Genomic DNA, 16,711 nt, shown 5'->3' with positions numbered 1-16,711 from the left:
AAACAAGAAATGTGGTATCTCTTTGGGATACAGGGTGGGGAAGCAAAATTTACAATGAACATTTAGTTGTTTTTTCTCAGCAGGCACTGCGTCAATTGTTTTGAAACCAAACATATATTGATGTCATAATCATACCTAACACTATTATCCATACCTTTTCAGAAACTTTTGCCCATATGAGTAATCAAGAAAGCAAACGTCAAAGAGTGTGTGATTTGCTGAATGCACTCGTCACACCAAAGGAGATTTCAAAAATAGTTGGAGTGTCCATAAAGACTGTTTATAATGTAAAGAAGAGAATGACTATGAGCAAAACTATTACGAGAAAGTCTGGAAGTGGAGGAAGCAACAAAAAACGTACCAAAGCTTTTATTAAAGCTCTCAAATCCAAAATCCTAAAGGATCCAACCAAATCCATGAGAAAAATGGCAATTGAACTTGAGGTAGACAACAAGGACCGTTAGAAATGCAGTAAAATATGATTTGAAGTTAAAATCTTACACAAGAACACCAAAACACTTGTTGACAACAGCAACAAATCCAACTTTAGCAATTTTTGGGAATCATGTTTATGGTCGCCTTCTAGCCCAGATCTAAACCCTCTGGATTCTGCTGTTTGGGGTGTTTTAGAACATGCTACCAATAGAACATCACACAGCAATGTCGACTTTCTTAAAGATACTATTAAAGAAGAATGGGAGAAGTTGTCACCCCGAATATTTGAGGAAGACTTGCGCAAGTTTCAGGAAGCGTGTGAAGGCAGTTATTGAGAAAGAAGGAGGACACATAGAATAAAAACATTTTCTATGATGTAAATTTTCTTGTGGCAAATAAATTCTCATGACTTTCAATAAACTAATTGGTCATACACTGTCTTTCAATCCCTGCCTCAAAATATTGTAAATTTTGCTTCCCCACCTTGTACAAACTTACAAAAAAATCCATCAACTGCCGTAATACATGCATTTTACTAACTTTTCTACCACCGAAACACTGCACGTCTGAGATGGAAGAGACCAGTGAAGCAAAAAACAACGCTCATCCTATATTTGAATTAGAGATGGAAAGTAGATCGTTTACTACAGTAGAAGCAGAAATACAGTTGTGTTTAAATGCTCTATTACAAATAAAAGTCCGGAATTAAGTATTTTCAGCTAAATGTACTTTACTGCATTTACACTTTCTGCATAGGAACTCTTCAAAGTCATATGATTCTAGAACACAGGTGTCAAACATGCGGCCCGGGGGCCAAATCGGGCCCGCCAAAGTGTCCAATTCGGCCTGTGGGATGAATTTGTGAAATGCAAAAATTACACTGAAGATATTAACAATCAATGGTGTCAAAATCCTTTTAATTCAGGTTTCACATACAGATGCATACAGACCAATTAGTTCTCAAGTGGGTCAGACCAGTAAAATATTATCATAATAACCCATAAATAGCGACGACTGTAAATTTTGTCTTTGTTTCGGTGTGAAAAAGTAAGATTATGTAACTATGTTTACATTAACCCTTTCATGCATGAATTATGAGAACCTTAGTCAAGATTTTTTTTTCCTGAGTGTTTTTATTCATCTTTAGGCATGAAAAAACAATGCAATTTAAATTTTTTTTAATAAACCTGTTTTTTATGACAGTAGATTTGTTGCTTTAACTAAAAAAAAAAAAAAATTCAATTAAAAAAAAGTGTTTGAATGCAAAAAAAAAAAAAATTACGATCCAAAAAATTGCATTTGTACACTTTTTTTCTTTGATTGAAGTGGATTTTTTTCTTAATTGATTTTATTTTTTTTTTTTAATGAAAATATTTTTTTGGTTAAAGCAATAAAGAAACAAATCTACCTTCATAATTTTGTTGTGGAGTTCCAAAAATGTCCACCCCGCTGGACACCATGTGTTTAATTTATGAATATCAGAAAGTGATATACAAAATCCAAACATTTTTAATGCAGCTAATCTCATGTTTTCTCACATTTTATCATATGTGCAATTTTTATTAGCAATTGATTTACACTCAAACATGTCACTGCAGATCAGCAAAGTTATAGTAATGGTATGAATGTCAGTGTATGAGATGGTGCAAAAGTGTCCACTGTGCTAACTCATATTGAACTAAAACAACAAAACCCATGAATATATTAGAGAACAGATGTAGAATAGCTGTCCACTGTAGTGACCAATATGCATGAAAGGGTTAACAAACTATACTTTTACAAAAAAAATTGAATAACCGGAACAAATATGAACAACGTTAAATGTCTTAAGAGAAGTAAATGCAATTTTACCAGCATTCTGTTATTAACCCTTTCATGCATAGTGGTCACTACAGTGGACAGCTATTCTACAGCTGTTCTCTTGTATATTCATGGAGTTTGTTGTCCCTCTCGTTTTTTGTTTTTTGTTTTTTTACACATAGCTTTATTAAAGTTTTAAGACACTATATATCTTTTTTGACATGAATTGGTAACATTATGTAGAACTCCCCTGAGCATAAACCCCCAGAATCACAAGCCCTCCCCATAGTTTTCACACAATTTATCAGTAAATACATATTTCTGTGCATCAAAAATTAAACGTGTGGTGTCCAGCTGAGTGGACATTTTTGCAACTTCATGAAAAATAGGTTCATAAGAATTTTTTTTTTCCATTATTTTTTTAAGTATTTATTTATTTATTTATTTCTATTTAATTTTTTTGTTTGTTTTTTTCATGCCTAAAGAGGAATAAAAACACTCAGGAAAAAAATGTGATTAAGGTTCTCATAATTTGTGCATGAAAGGGTTAAATGTTATGTGTATTTGTAGATCCACCATGATCTGCAAGTTATAATGTACATGTGTAAATGATAAACGGAGGCAGAATATTTTTTAAATTATACTTAATTTTCTTAAGACATTTCAAGTTGTTCCTATTATTCAGATTTTTAAGGAAACTTTGTAGATGTAAACATTATCATAATTTAATTTCAATTTTTCCACTGCTATTATTTCACTGGTCTGGCCCACTGGAGATCATATTGGGCTGGATGCGGCCCCTGAACTAAAATGAGTTTGACACCCCTGTTCTGGAATATTATGCATTGTTTTTATTACTACTAAATACACTCATCAGCTATAACATTCTGACTAGGAGAAGCAGGAATAATAATAATTTTCACTCTGTGGGTTAGTGGCAGTTTTACACACATTTCAGGTTATATATTTGACTTCCTGATTCTGAGACAAGATCATAATTATTTATTCAGCAGTTTCAGTATCTTAACTTCACCCTATTATCACTGAAAAACAATGCAAACATAGACCAGAGACTCTCAGGAACAGTTCTTAGCCTGCAGTGCTGTTGTGATGTTTCACTGCTCTTCATATCAAGAACAGTTGACTTTTCCTCTCTGAGCAGCTCACAGAAGTGCCAGTATGTTAGCGTGTGGCGTCCAGTTGACGTCACATCTTGTGGGCGATGTGAACTGGACTTGGCCAATAATAATAATGGATTAGATTTATATAGCGCTTTTTTGGTCACTCATAGCGCTTTACATTATTGACCCATTATTCATTCACTCTCACATTCTCCCTCTGGTGGTGGTAAACTACGTCTGTATGTTTCCACACCTGCCCTGGGGTAGACTGACAGAAGCGTGGCTGCCAATTCATGCTTATGGCCCCTCCGACCACCACCAAACAGTCATACCAGTGTGGGTGGCACTGGAGGCAGGGAGGACACAACGGACTTACTAGGACAGAGCAGGATTTGAACCGCCAACCCTTTGGTTATTGGACGACCCGATCTACCATCTGAGCCATGGCCGGCCGCCCCCAATTAGACAGAGGTGCATCAGACAGCAGACCAGTAGAAATCTTATGGTGCTACCATGTGACCATGTCAGTGAGTGAGATGCTGTATTTGTTCAACACATATGAGTGAATGGTGTGTAGTGAATGTATGTATGTAACACTTCCAGTCACAGAATTACAATTACAATTTACCTTCCCTTTTTTTTCAAGTATAAACATATATGCATAGAGCAGTGATTCCCAACCTTTTTTGGCTTGTGACCCCATTTTAACATCACAAATTTCTGGTGACCTCAGACATTCAAATCTGAGACATTTTTTTCACTAAAAGTAAATTGTTTTTGATCATGTAATAGTTTGCTATACTATGTTGCAAATAAAAATTAATTGTAGATGACATTTAGTCTATATAATGTACAGACCTGATCAAAATCTTAAGACCAGTTGAAAAATAGCTAGAATTTACCTTTTGCACATTTGGATCTTAATGAGGTTTTAAGTGGAGCTACAATATACAAAAGCAAGAAGGGGGAGTGAGACAAAAAGCACTTTGAAAAAGTAATTTATTGAAAACAACAAGTAAACTGAAATAGGCTGTTTATCAGCTGATCAAAAGTTTAAGACCATCGCTCAAAAAATTATAAACAACTCTCCAAACCAGAACAAAAAATTTTCTCAGTAGGACTCAGTAATGAGTAGCTCCACCGTTCTTGTTAATCACTTCAAAAATTCGTTTGGCCATGCTTGATGTGAGTGTTTCCAGGAGGCTGGTGGGAACATTGCTCCAAGTGGTGAAGATGGCTTCACGAAGGGCATCAACTGTCTGGAACTGATGGCCATTTTTATAAACTTCCCTTGCCATCCATCCCCAAATGTTCTCTATGGGATTTAAATCAGGGGAACATGTGGGATGGTCTGTATATTATTATGGATGGAGGCAGAAAAGCCAGTGTAATGGACTGAGTACGTAAACTGAACCCACATGCACGACCCAGAGACAGACGTAAAAGTTCACAGTGTTTATTAAACACAAAGTTCACTGACAGTTCTCTGATAAAGAATATGAACAAAATCTTGAGAACACAGAATCCTGGGTTCTTCTCAGGGTTAGTAAATCGGACCGGAGACGAAAACCCACAGTCCGGATCGGTAAGGCACATTGGAAATCCGACGTTAAACAGGCGATATGGTCGAACATACGATGAGTCAGTTGGAGGCAGAAGCACAGACAGGGGTTAGGCAAACAGGCGAAAAACAGAGATGGCAAACCGGGTCAAACACAGGCAGACAGGATCCAAAAACGCTGGTAAGTATCTCACAAGGAAAATACGAACTGGCGACGAACAGGGGAAAGCACAGGGCTTAAATACACAAAAGGGAGGGAAGACAATGAGACACGGGTGGAACAAATCAGGGCGGAGAAAGGTAATCACACAGGTGGACACAATCAGGGACAGGAAGCAAAGACACCAGACATGACACACGAGGAGAACTTAACAAATTAAAACAGGAAATGACAGACAAACACACAAGACAGACAAAACCAGACTAACATCTGGTGGCAGGCATGACAGCCAGGTGTAGATTACTGCACAAAGTGAGAATTTGATTTTCCTTGGTCATATGTACAGTCAGTCCAGCTTGGATTTACAAGGCTGACAATTAATACTGACCAAACAAGAACTCAAACTATGAATTCTGAAAGAGCTGCAACATCTGAAACTGACCACATGAACATTTGACAGATAAACAGTACCACAGTGCTGCAGTTTCAGCTTCACAGTTTGTCATGTCTTTTATGTGTTTTGATTGTCTCTCTCAACTCACCATATATTTTTTATTAGTAAGTTTTTATTTTTATCAATTACTAGCAATTCCAGGCGACCCCACGTGGGGTTCCGACCCCAAGGTTGAAAAACACTGATGTAGTGTGTGTAGTGAAAAAGCCTTACGCATCCCACTGTTTTAAACCAGGCAGATGACTGGGCAGCCATTTTAAATGAAATGGCATTTAGTGTTCACAACAATTAATTCTGCTACTACTATTACTACTACTAACATTACTACATTACTACTGACACGTTTATGCACATATATCTATTAGGGGTGGGCAAGTTAACGCGTTATTACCGCGTTAACGCATTCATTAAATAACGCCGACAATTTTTTTTTATCTCACGTTAACGCCGTTTTATTATTGTTCTGCCTTTCAAGCAAGTCTTAGTTGATTTATACAGACGGACTCTTATTTTGAAACTCATGCTTTTATTTTGCCGGTCCACACACCGGTGCTGTGTGTATGTGCAGCTGAGAGGAGAAAACCGGCGAACTTTACAAGTAATGCTGATGTTTAAGCTAATTTGTTTATGCAAGCAGTCGGAGATGGGTTGCTAATTCTTTATGCAGGCTCATGCTAAGTTTATGTAAATTCATTGGTTGTGTTTAGGTAGAATATGTCAGCCTTTGAACTAACCTTTACTCATTTACGATGTGAATGTTGTATTAGCAGTCATTTTATCTCGATGCTAACTTGAATGGGAAAATCCATAGACACGCTAACGATTAGCATTTACAGCTTAATTAAAGATTTACAACGTCTTTTTATTCAGCAACAAAGGCTCACATCAGAGATATTTGATACTATTCATTCTTACAACAACTGAACATAAAATACTCACAGGCAAACGTTTTTGGGGCCATACAAACAGAGTGAAAGAAACATGTCTGTTAGTTTTATGTCCGAACTAACTACGGTAACACGGAAAGGACAAAACATATGTTAGTGCCACTTATTCTGACCACTTCAGGGCCCCTTTTACTTGCTTTGAACAACTGAACATCACATATTAATGGGCTTATTAGTATTAGTACTGATTAGTGGGCTTAAGACTCCTGTCAATCACTCACAACTGTAAATACACTGGTGGGGACATAAACATGTGTAAAAGTAGTGGTTTTTTACATGGACATTTTCATTTTAAATGTCTTCAGATGGGGGGGTTGAGAAGGACACAGTTGTTTGAAAGCACTGATGTGGAATTATTTTTTTCACCGGAGTACTTCCAGTCTGGAATATCACTGAAAGGCAATACATGCTGTTGATGCGCCCCCCCAACAACTATGCGATTAATCGAAATTAAAAATTTTAATCGCTGCCCACCACTAATATCTATATACCTTTATGCTTTCTGTATGCTTTTACACTTTCCTTGACTTTTATTTTGTAGTTTTTCTAGCATGTTCTGTTCTTCCTGTTTGTCATTTCCCAGTTGTTAACCATGTGATGCTAACTTTTACCTTGTCATTGGGTATGAATGACTCAGCTGGCTGGCTTAAGACGATGCTTTCTGGGTGGCAGTAAGGAAGTGTTTTTCAACCTTGTGGTCGGGACCCCACATGGGGTCACCTGGAATTCAAATGGGGTCGCCTGAAATTTGTAGTATTTGATAAAAATAAAAATAAAATTACTAATAAACAAATGTATGTTTATGCTTTAGTTACATTTATGATGATGTTACACAACAGATACACATTGGTAGAGATTAAGCCAGTGGTCCAACAAAAACATATCTGGTTTCTGAATGAAGGAAGAAAAAAGTAAGAGCTGATATTAAGGGGATCTGAAACGAAAGAAATGAAACTGTGGGAGGAGCTGTTATGAACTCAAACATCGGAAATATGAGCCTGACAACACACTGCTTTTTAATGAGGAGCCAAATGATAAAAAGGTTGAAAGCCACAGATTTAATATTTAAAAGGTGTTGTATTTTAAAAGCTTGTTACATAATACATTGTGCTTTTAAATTGGCACTTTACTGCTGTGCACTTTATAAATAAAACTTTTTTTAAGTTGTTTATAAGTAAATTTTTTTTGGGGGGGGTGTTATTGTTATTGCTATTTTTTTATATCAGTATTGTATTATTTAATTATTTTATCAGTAACTTATACTATTTTTACTAAATGCTGCTGACAGTCGGGGACCTGAGTACAATATTTAGTTTCTGTGTGTTTTTATATGCTGAAATGACAAATAAACTTGAATCTGAATTTTCAGAGTAATTTGTAACTAAAATTGTCAAATAATTGTAGATGAAAAAGTACAATATTTGACTGAGATGTAGTGGAGTAAAACTGGATGTAAAGTAGTTAAAACTAGTTCCAGATTCTTTTTCAACAGTAACACTGTTATTGATGCTTCACAATTCAAACTCTTGGGTTAGGCCAGTGTTTTTCAACGTTGGGGTCGGGACCCCATGTGGGGTCGCCTGGAATTCAAACGGGGTCGCCTGAAATTTCTAGTAATTGACAAAAAAACCAAAAAAACCCCCAACTTACTAATAAAAAATATATGGTGAGTTGACAGAGACAATCCCAATCCATAAAAGACATGACAAACTGTGAAGCTGAAACTGCAGCACTGTGGTTCTGTTTATCTGTCAAATGTTCATTGTGGTCAGTTTCAGATGTTGCAGCTCTTTCATAATTCATAGTTTGAGTTCTTGTTTGTTCAGTATTAATTGTCAGCCTTGTAAATCCAAGTTGGACTGACTGTACATATCCTGACCAAGGAAAATCAAATTCTCTCTTTGTGCAGTAATCTACACCTGGCTTTTCTGCCTCCATCCATAATAATATACATTATATAGACTAAATGTAATCTAAAATCAACATTTATTTGCAACATAGTATAGCAAACTATTACATGATCAAAAACAAATTAATTTTAGAAAAAAAGTCTCCATTTTTAATTTCTGGGGTTGCCAAAAATGTATTATGTTAAAATGGTGTTTCGAGCCAAAAAAGGTTGGGAACCACTGCAGTAAGGCTTTTTCATCCGACAACAGTCAGTGATGTTACTTATAGCGGTGGCTTTTCCCTGCGTTTGCCCAACAAAAATATTCCCTCCCACTTATCTGACCAGCTAAGTCCAACAAGTCCATTATTCAATGATTCGTGTCCCTTAATGAGTTTGCGTCTGTATTTGTGTCCTTGTGTTTCCTTTGTTCACTGCTCTGTCGTTGTGTTTTTGTCCATATACTGTCTTCTGTCGTCAATTCAGTACAGTCTGTTTTGACCTGAAGAATTTCACTTTGACCTGCATTTGTGTCCCAGCTTTGTGATACACACACAGATCCATACACACCACTCCAAAGCACTTGTAATTGTTTTTAATAGGGTTTTTCGTTGTTTGTTTGTTTGTTTTTTCAAATAAAGAAGCTCCACACAGTTGACTGGAGGCCTTTGCTCCTGCTCGAATATCCCCATAAACTCATTTTTGCCTAAAGATCTGATGTTGGGCACGAATGCACAAACGTGTGTGAACAACATTCACAAGATTTTTTAAATTATGGTTGAAGATATATATTTTTAAAACTCATTTCTATTATTTTTTAAAATCTTATTTCGTAAGTGTAGATCGTGGTGAGCATGGTTTGAAATTGTAAGTGCAAATATGTTCTGAGTATCTGAGGTGTGTGTGATGTAGGTTTATTTTGCCTTACTTTCACATTTAGACCTGATATCATATTGTCCATTTTTGTGTTTGTACTGTTCTAGGAAATACAAACCAGGAAACAAACAGAGCCATGAACCTGAGGAAACTACTGTCATTCTGCATTTAGACACTTTGGTCAAACCCCTCAGCAGCAGAACCAGGTGTGTTTGGTCTGGATTTGGCACTTCTGCTTTATGTTGTTCCCTTTGAGATCTTTGTGAGAATGTACATTGGCAGGGGGTCTCTATGTTCTATGCAATTATTTACACTTTTATGAGAGACAACACCATCTCTCCACTCATCCTCAGATCTGGACCAGGGGGCTGGGACTATGGATGGTCCAGAATGGGACCTCAGCCCTCCTACAGGACAACGTCTGTAGCTCTTCAGTTGTATTTGTGTTCTTCATATGCCAGTCAGATGTCCTTTAGGAGCAGATCTCTGTCTATAGAACAGGTGTCAAACTAAAGTCCTGGGGGGCCGGTATCCTGCATGTTTTAGATGTTTCCCTCTTCCATCACACCTGGACGCCATTACATCGTTATCATTCTTCTGCAGAGCTGGGTGATGAGCTGATGATTAATTGAACCAGGTGTGATGGAAGAGGGAAACATCTGAAACATGCAGGATACCAGCCCCCCAGGACTGGAGTTTGACACCTGTGCTATAGAAGGTAAAATGAAGTATGGTATGAATAGCATGTAATGTTGGCTCTTGTGGACTTCATAGTGAAGGGATCTCAGCCTTTTACTGTGGTGAGTGTAATCCAGTGTTCTTATACCTACTGTTATTATTTGTATTTAGAGTAGCAGTCTCTCTCTCTCTCTCTCTCTCTCTCTCTCTCTCTCTCTCTCTCTCTGGGTGCTTCTATGAAACTGGATTCATTTTGGTCTCTGGCCGTTTGCCAACTTTTTTAGACCCAATAATAAAAGAGAAATTTAGACATATTTCCCCCAGGATGTACTTAATGATGACCTCAGAAAAATGCAAAAAATATATATACTCTTGCTCTGAGCCATCCCAAAATTAACAAATTTTCATTAAAATATTGGGGCCAAAAATAGGACCAAAATTGGGACATGAAAAGCTACCTAGGTGTCAGTGCGTTTTATTTTGAACCCATGGCATGAAATGCCCAGATAGCAAATATTTTGGCAGTATTATGACATACATTGGGCATTTTTGGCTTTCTTTTGGCAGTATGAAAACCTTTAGGCTTAACTGTGGTATGATTAAGGTTATCCATAATAGATATGGAGGCAGCAGCAATATATGGCTGAGTTCTGGCATATGTGTGGTTAACCAAAAGACTGGGCAAAGAGCGGGATCAAGTATAGGGATGGTATGGCATGTTTATGGCAAGCCAGAAGACTGACTAAAGAGCAGCAACATCTAATTCCATATAAGGATGTGTTTTGGTTGTGTTTTGCCATATTTCTGTAAAGCCAAAACACTACGCAAAGAGCAGGAATTTCTACCCAGAAGAAAACCTCACTTCATTTTAAAAGCATGACCAACACAAATTTTGGGTGAATTTTGGCCTCCTTTTGGCCTCTCTTTGGGTCAGTTTTGGCTACTTTTTGGCTGGATTATGGGGATTTGGGGATTTTCTGGGACAATTATGGCTATATTTTGGAAGTCCGCAAGTAGTTTTGGGTGAATTCTGGCTTCCTTCTGGTTTGTGTTTTGGCTTGTCTATTTTGGGCCATTTAGGGCCCATACCTCCGCCCAGAACTTTGCCAAAATGGCATGCCAGTTTTAGGCCAGATCTAAGCCATAATGATTTTGCTATCTGGGTGGTCTTATATAGTGCTATAAATAAAGACACTTAAATTTGATGATCCTAGTGGTTTTTCTAATCCAGACGTGTGGGTTTTTCATGAATCTCAGTCTCATTCCAGGTTTTATGTGTAACCCACTGTGTCCACTTGCTCTACATACAGAACCTGCCCAATTAAAGATATATAAATTGCAAATGACTTTGCAACAGTGTGAAACACTCTGCTTTGCATAATTAGTTTAATTCCCAAAATGTACCTGTGACAGAATAAAGAGATATTTTAAAAAATTGTAAACTGTAATTTTCACGTCCTTTTGGCCATGTTACATGCAGATTTTTGTATTGAATATAATATAAAATAATATAAAAATGTGTTTTATCTGAAAAATTGCTTTTCTTTTATATCAGTAAATATTTATTTTTAAAATAGACCCAAAGTGCTTCCAAACTTGCTTCATAACATTAGTCTACATCTGGTTTGAATTTTTAGCCCCCATGTCCTGTTTTTAGGGACCAGTTTCGTAGAAGCACCCAACTATATTGATATCTCTAACAATTTTCATGTTATAAACCATCAAAATATGGCCCATTACAAGTAAAGGTGAATTTGTAATACTTCAAAAATGCACATGTTTCACCCCCATATTATTTTTACCCTCATTAACTGTGTAGTTTTGAATATCCAAATAAAGTGAATTTTACTACAGTAAATGATAAACTGGCTAAATCCAGTACAACTGGTCAAATCAAGTCAACTTTATTTATAAAGCATTCTAAAAACTAGAAAAGCACTCGGAGAGCACAGACCTCCGCCAAGGCAGATCAGTCACCCCCCCTGCCCCACGATCACCACCAAAATGTAATCATTTATTCCTTGTGCCAGTATCAACATTTCCTGAAATTTTCATCCAAATCCATCCATAACTTTTTGAGTTATCTTGTATACGAACAGACAGACAGACAGACAGACAGACAGACAGACAAACCAACGCTGGCAAAAACATAACCTCCTTGGCGAAGGTAATAATATGTGTTTTATCTGAAAAATAGTTTCTCTTTTATTTCAGTAAGTATTTATTTTTAAAACAGACCCAAAGTGCTTCCAAACTTGCCGCATAACATTAGTTTACATCTGGTTTGAATTTTTAGTCCCCATGTCCTGTTTTTAGGGACCAGTTTCATAGAAGCACCCCTCTCTCTCTCTCTTCTTGTGAAAGGGTGGGGAAGTTGTCCCCAAACAAAGAAACTGCTTAAGTTCATAAACTGTGGAAAAATAATTATTCTTGAATAAAAACACCTGAGTTACATACAGTAAGCACACATTTCCAGTACACCAACCACAATCCCAAGGAAAATATCCAGTTTACCAGCGGAAAAACAAGGTAACCAATCATACCTACTACCTCACTGCATCATTACTGAACAACTTCTCTGTGTCCAATAAATAATTTTAGAATCAATGACAAACCAAAACCATTTCAAAATGTATTTTTTTTTATTATTTCATACATGGAACACTCAGAATTTTTAATATGGGACACAAACAACAAATACAAACCATGTCATTTGAGTAGTTGTACCAACAAACTTTAACCTGTTTAACCCTGACCATATTTTCAGGGGAAAAACGCCTAAAAAGACAAACCCAAAGTAAATGAAGAATTACTTCACAATAATAAGGTTCATATGGATGTTCTTGGTGTCTATGGACATTTAGAGACCTCACAGAATCTATTTCCATTGTCTAAATTATTGTATCTATTACTATGCCTGAGTAAACTGTAACAAACTAAAAGAGAAATTAGAATTTTTTTTATCCTCGCCTGTTTTTTTTCGGCTGGATTGACAATGATATGCATAAATTAATTGTTCGTGTCGGAGATTTTTGATAGCGTATATTTCACCCCACAAAGATTAAAAATCATGTTTGAACATTAAAGTTTGCACTAAAATACACTTTTGATGTACTTTTATTAACATTAGGGTCTAAACTTTGAGCAAAAGTTGAAAAAAACATCCATTGTCCTGATTTATTATATTTTTATAGTAGATGAATATTAATATAATTTTTTAGGCCCGCGGGTGGGCCGATAGGGCTAATGGGGTTTTAATTAAGAAGTCTTATTATTCACATGAGACCAGGGCCAGATTAACACTTCATTGTACCCTGGGCAACAATATTCAAGGGCCCCATCATCACAACCCCAGGATCCCTATAATCTGGCAAAATGCAGAATAAGTTCCAGGAATATATGTAAATATACCCCATACTTTAATATCTAACTATCATCAAATGCATTTTGATGTACAAATGTGTAAATGCTCGTAGAACTACAAGTGCACCACTATAGCCTCTTGTCAAGGCCACTCACTTGCATATGATGATATGAAAACAAAACACATTAGCATCAGTATAATCTAAAATTGATCCACTACATTAGAAAGAGAGGGAAGTGTCCTCCATTTTCACAAAAAATAAATAATAGCAACGGCTCCGGGCAGTGGACAGTTTCATTTATAAGCAAAAGATAACCAGATATTTTTGTTATGCCCGAGCTACCCAGGGCCCTTCAGAGGTCGCGGGCCCCTGGGCAATTGCCTAGTTGCCCATATGGTTAATCCGGCCTTGCATGAGACACATCACATTTCCAGGGCTTCGTTTAGTTGTGACAACCACTGTTGCCAGTAGATGTCACCAGAGTGAATCGAATGAAGCTTGGAGTAGTGAACCAATTTATGACACAATGGTTCAAAAAGGTTCAGAGCTTCAGAAAGCCTCATTTTGCCATCACTGCCTGTCATGATTAAAACTGACACTATTACAGCTATTGGCTGTTTAAGAAGGGTTTTTTGACTTTAGTCATTTGTAGGCCTTTACATTGTGTTGTCAGTCTTACTGATACCTCTAAAAAGGACCATGCTATGCATTTGACTTTGAATTTACACTGTTTCACACCTTGTTTTTGCTTGAGACAGACTTACAGACAGACTTACAGACAGACTTACAGACAGACAGACAGACTTACAGACAGACAGACTTACAGACAGACTTACAGACAGACTTACAGACAGACTTACAGACAGACAGACTTACAGACAGACTTACAGACAGACTTACAGACAGACTTACAGACAGACAGACAGACTTACAGACAGACAGACTTACAGACAGACTTACAGACAGACTTACAGACAGACAGACTTACAGACAGACTTACAGACAGACTTACAGACAGACTTACAGACAGACAGACTTACAGACAGACTTACAGACAGACAGACTTACAGACAGACAGACTTACAGACTTACAGACAGACAGACAGACTTACAGACAGACAGACTTACAGACAGACAGACTTACAGACTTACAGACAGACTTACAGACAGACTTACAGACTTACAGACAGACAGACAGACTTACAGACAGACTTACAGACAGACAGACTTACAGACAGACTTACAGACAGACAGACTTACAGACAGACAGACAGACTTACAGACAGACTTACAGACAGACTTACAGACAGACAGACTTACAGACAGACAGACAGACAGACAGACAGACAGACAGACAGACTTACAGACAGACTTACAGACAGACAGACAGACTTACAGACAGACAGACTTACAGACAGACTTACAGACTTACAGACAGACAGACTTACAGACAGACAGACTTACAGACAGACTTACAGACAGACAGACTTACAGACTTACACACAGACAGACAGACTTACAGACAGACAGACAGACTTACAGACAGACAGACAGACTTACAGACAGACAGACTTACAGACTTACAGACAGACAGACAGACTTACAGACAGACAGATCCATCCAACCTCGGGCCTCCACCACTGCAAAGTTGTTTGCGTGGCTCTGCGACTTCATCCGGATTGATCGCAGAATCCTTTGGAGGGGGAGGGTTTCATGGCATAACCATCTTTTCATGGTCATCAGATATGAACCATTTGGACGTTCAGGGGCTCTGTAGTTACCGTGGAAACACCGTCATCTTCTACAACATTGATTCACCAGTAAAACCCATGGAGCTGGATCAATGACATTGGATGAACACTTGTTTTTACATTCAGTTAGCAATATCTGTGCTGAAAAAGTAACTTTTTCTTCATTTTTCTCTGTTTCGATATAACTAACTGGATTTACTCTGAGTTTTCATGAACATCTACATGATCTGTGAATCTAATATAGGAAAATACATGATTTACACCAAAAGAGGCTAAATACAGAGGATAACATTATATAAAAAATTGGTGATAAATCAGTTGAGAAAGGTTAAAATATAGAAAAATTCATCTGGGAACTGCTACAAAAGTAGTACTCAGTCTTTATGGGTTAAATGAGGCAAAAAACTTCAATATCTACTTTTCAATTTGTAATAATTTTAACAGATTTGTCTGTTCATTTGCTTTTGTAATAAATGTTAAATTGTAAAGAGATTTTATGAACATCTTGTATACTAGATTAAGATGGTCCCTTTACATTTTAACCCTGGTGTTTTATTCATCTTTTATCATTTTGGCTAAGCTTAATCTGCATTTTGGTTACCTTGCTCATTTTATTTCCAGTGAATTGAACTCAAAGACCTCCAACCATGCAGCTGGTTTATACTTTCGTAGTGTGAATGCCACGAGACACCAGACGTCTCTCGTAACCCCACTTCTGTTTTTCCGTGATATCAAAATTAGGCAATAGTGACTAATAAATGTGGCCTAAAACAAACAAAATAACACCAGCAGACGCCACAGCCCTGTTAAAGGTCATTCAGTATCAAAACAGAGAACAGAAACCTGTTGAGAAGGAAGTGACGAGAAGTTTTTGATACACTTGTGAATCTTGTAAACATGTGATGTGAAAAAGGAAATGTAAAAACCATTACCTGTTGCCAACACGAACCAGTTTTTATTAGTGAGCCAAATCATTTACAGACAGAAGGTAAACACATAAAAACACTCCTCAAATCCATCACATGCATATAAAAAAAATAGACAGTGCAGAGGTGAAAAACATGAATGCTTTGGCAAACATTATAGTGCAAATTGTTGAATACAGCAGCAAAAAATAATTTTTTTTTTTTGTTTGGTGAATGTGTGGTTTAAAGCTATACCGTATGATGTGGCATTTTTACACTTTTCTTTTGCCATCTTAAAATGCTCCTAATAAGTGTGTGTCAAACTAAAATATAAATGAAATCTGCCAGGTATTGAAACTCAAAAATGTTTAATTCTCATATATTTCCGATAAAAGTCTGACCAATCATTTTAGTCGGTCCGAATAAAATAATTGGCTGAACCTGACTGAACCTCCTGTCAATCATCCATTACGGCCGTCCAGCATCCGAACCATTATTGCCGTCTCACATCCAATATGTGTCCCTCTGAATCTGACGCTTCACTGGTGCTGCTTCTCCTGTCACTGACCACAGTCTACTGTCTACGATGTGTTGTATGGTTGGATGGATGTGATGTGGATGTGATGGTAGAACTGACATGCACATGTGGAAGGGAAAAAACGGATTTATTTACAGAAATGACAACTGAGGGGCACAAACAGGAGTCTGATGAATGAAGGATGGAGATAAAAGTCTGGAAGTCAGCTGTACTGGACTGAACAGGTCTGCAT

The sequence above is a fragment of the Sphaeramia orbicularis genome, chromosome 8, assembly GCF_902148855.1.
Source record: "Sphaeramia orbicularis chromosome 8, fSphaOr1.1, whole genome shotgun sequence".
Classification (NCBI taxonomy): domain Eukaryota; kingdom Metazoa; phylum Chordata; class Actinopteri; order Kurtiformes; family Apogonidae; genus Sphaeramia; species Sphaeramia orbicularis.
The sequence above is the reverse complement of the archived record's forward strand: the minus strand, read 5'-3'. Positions refer to the sequence as shown.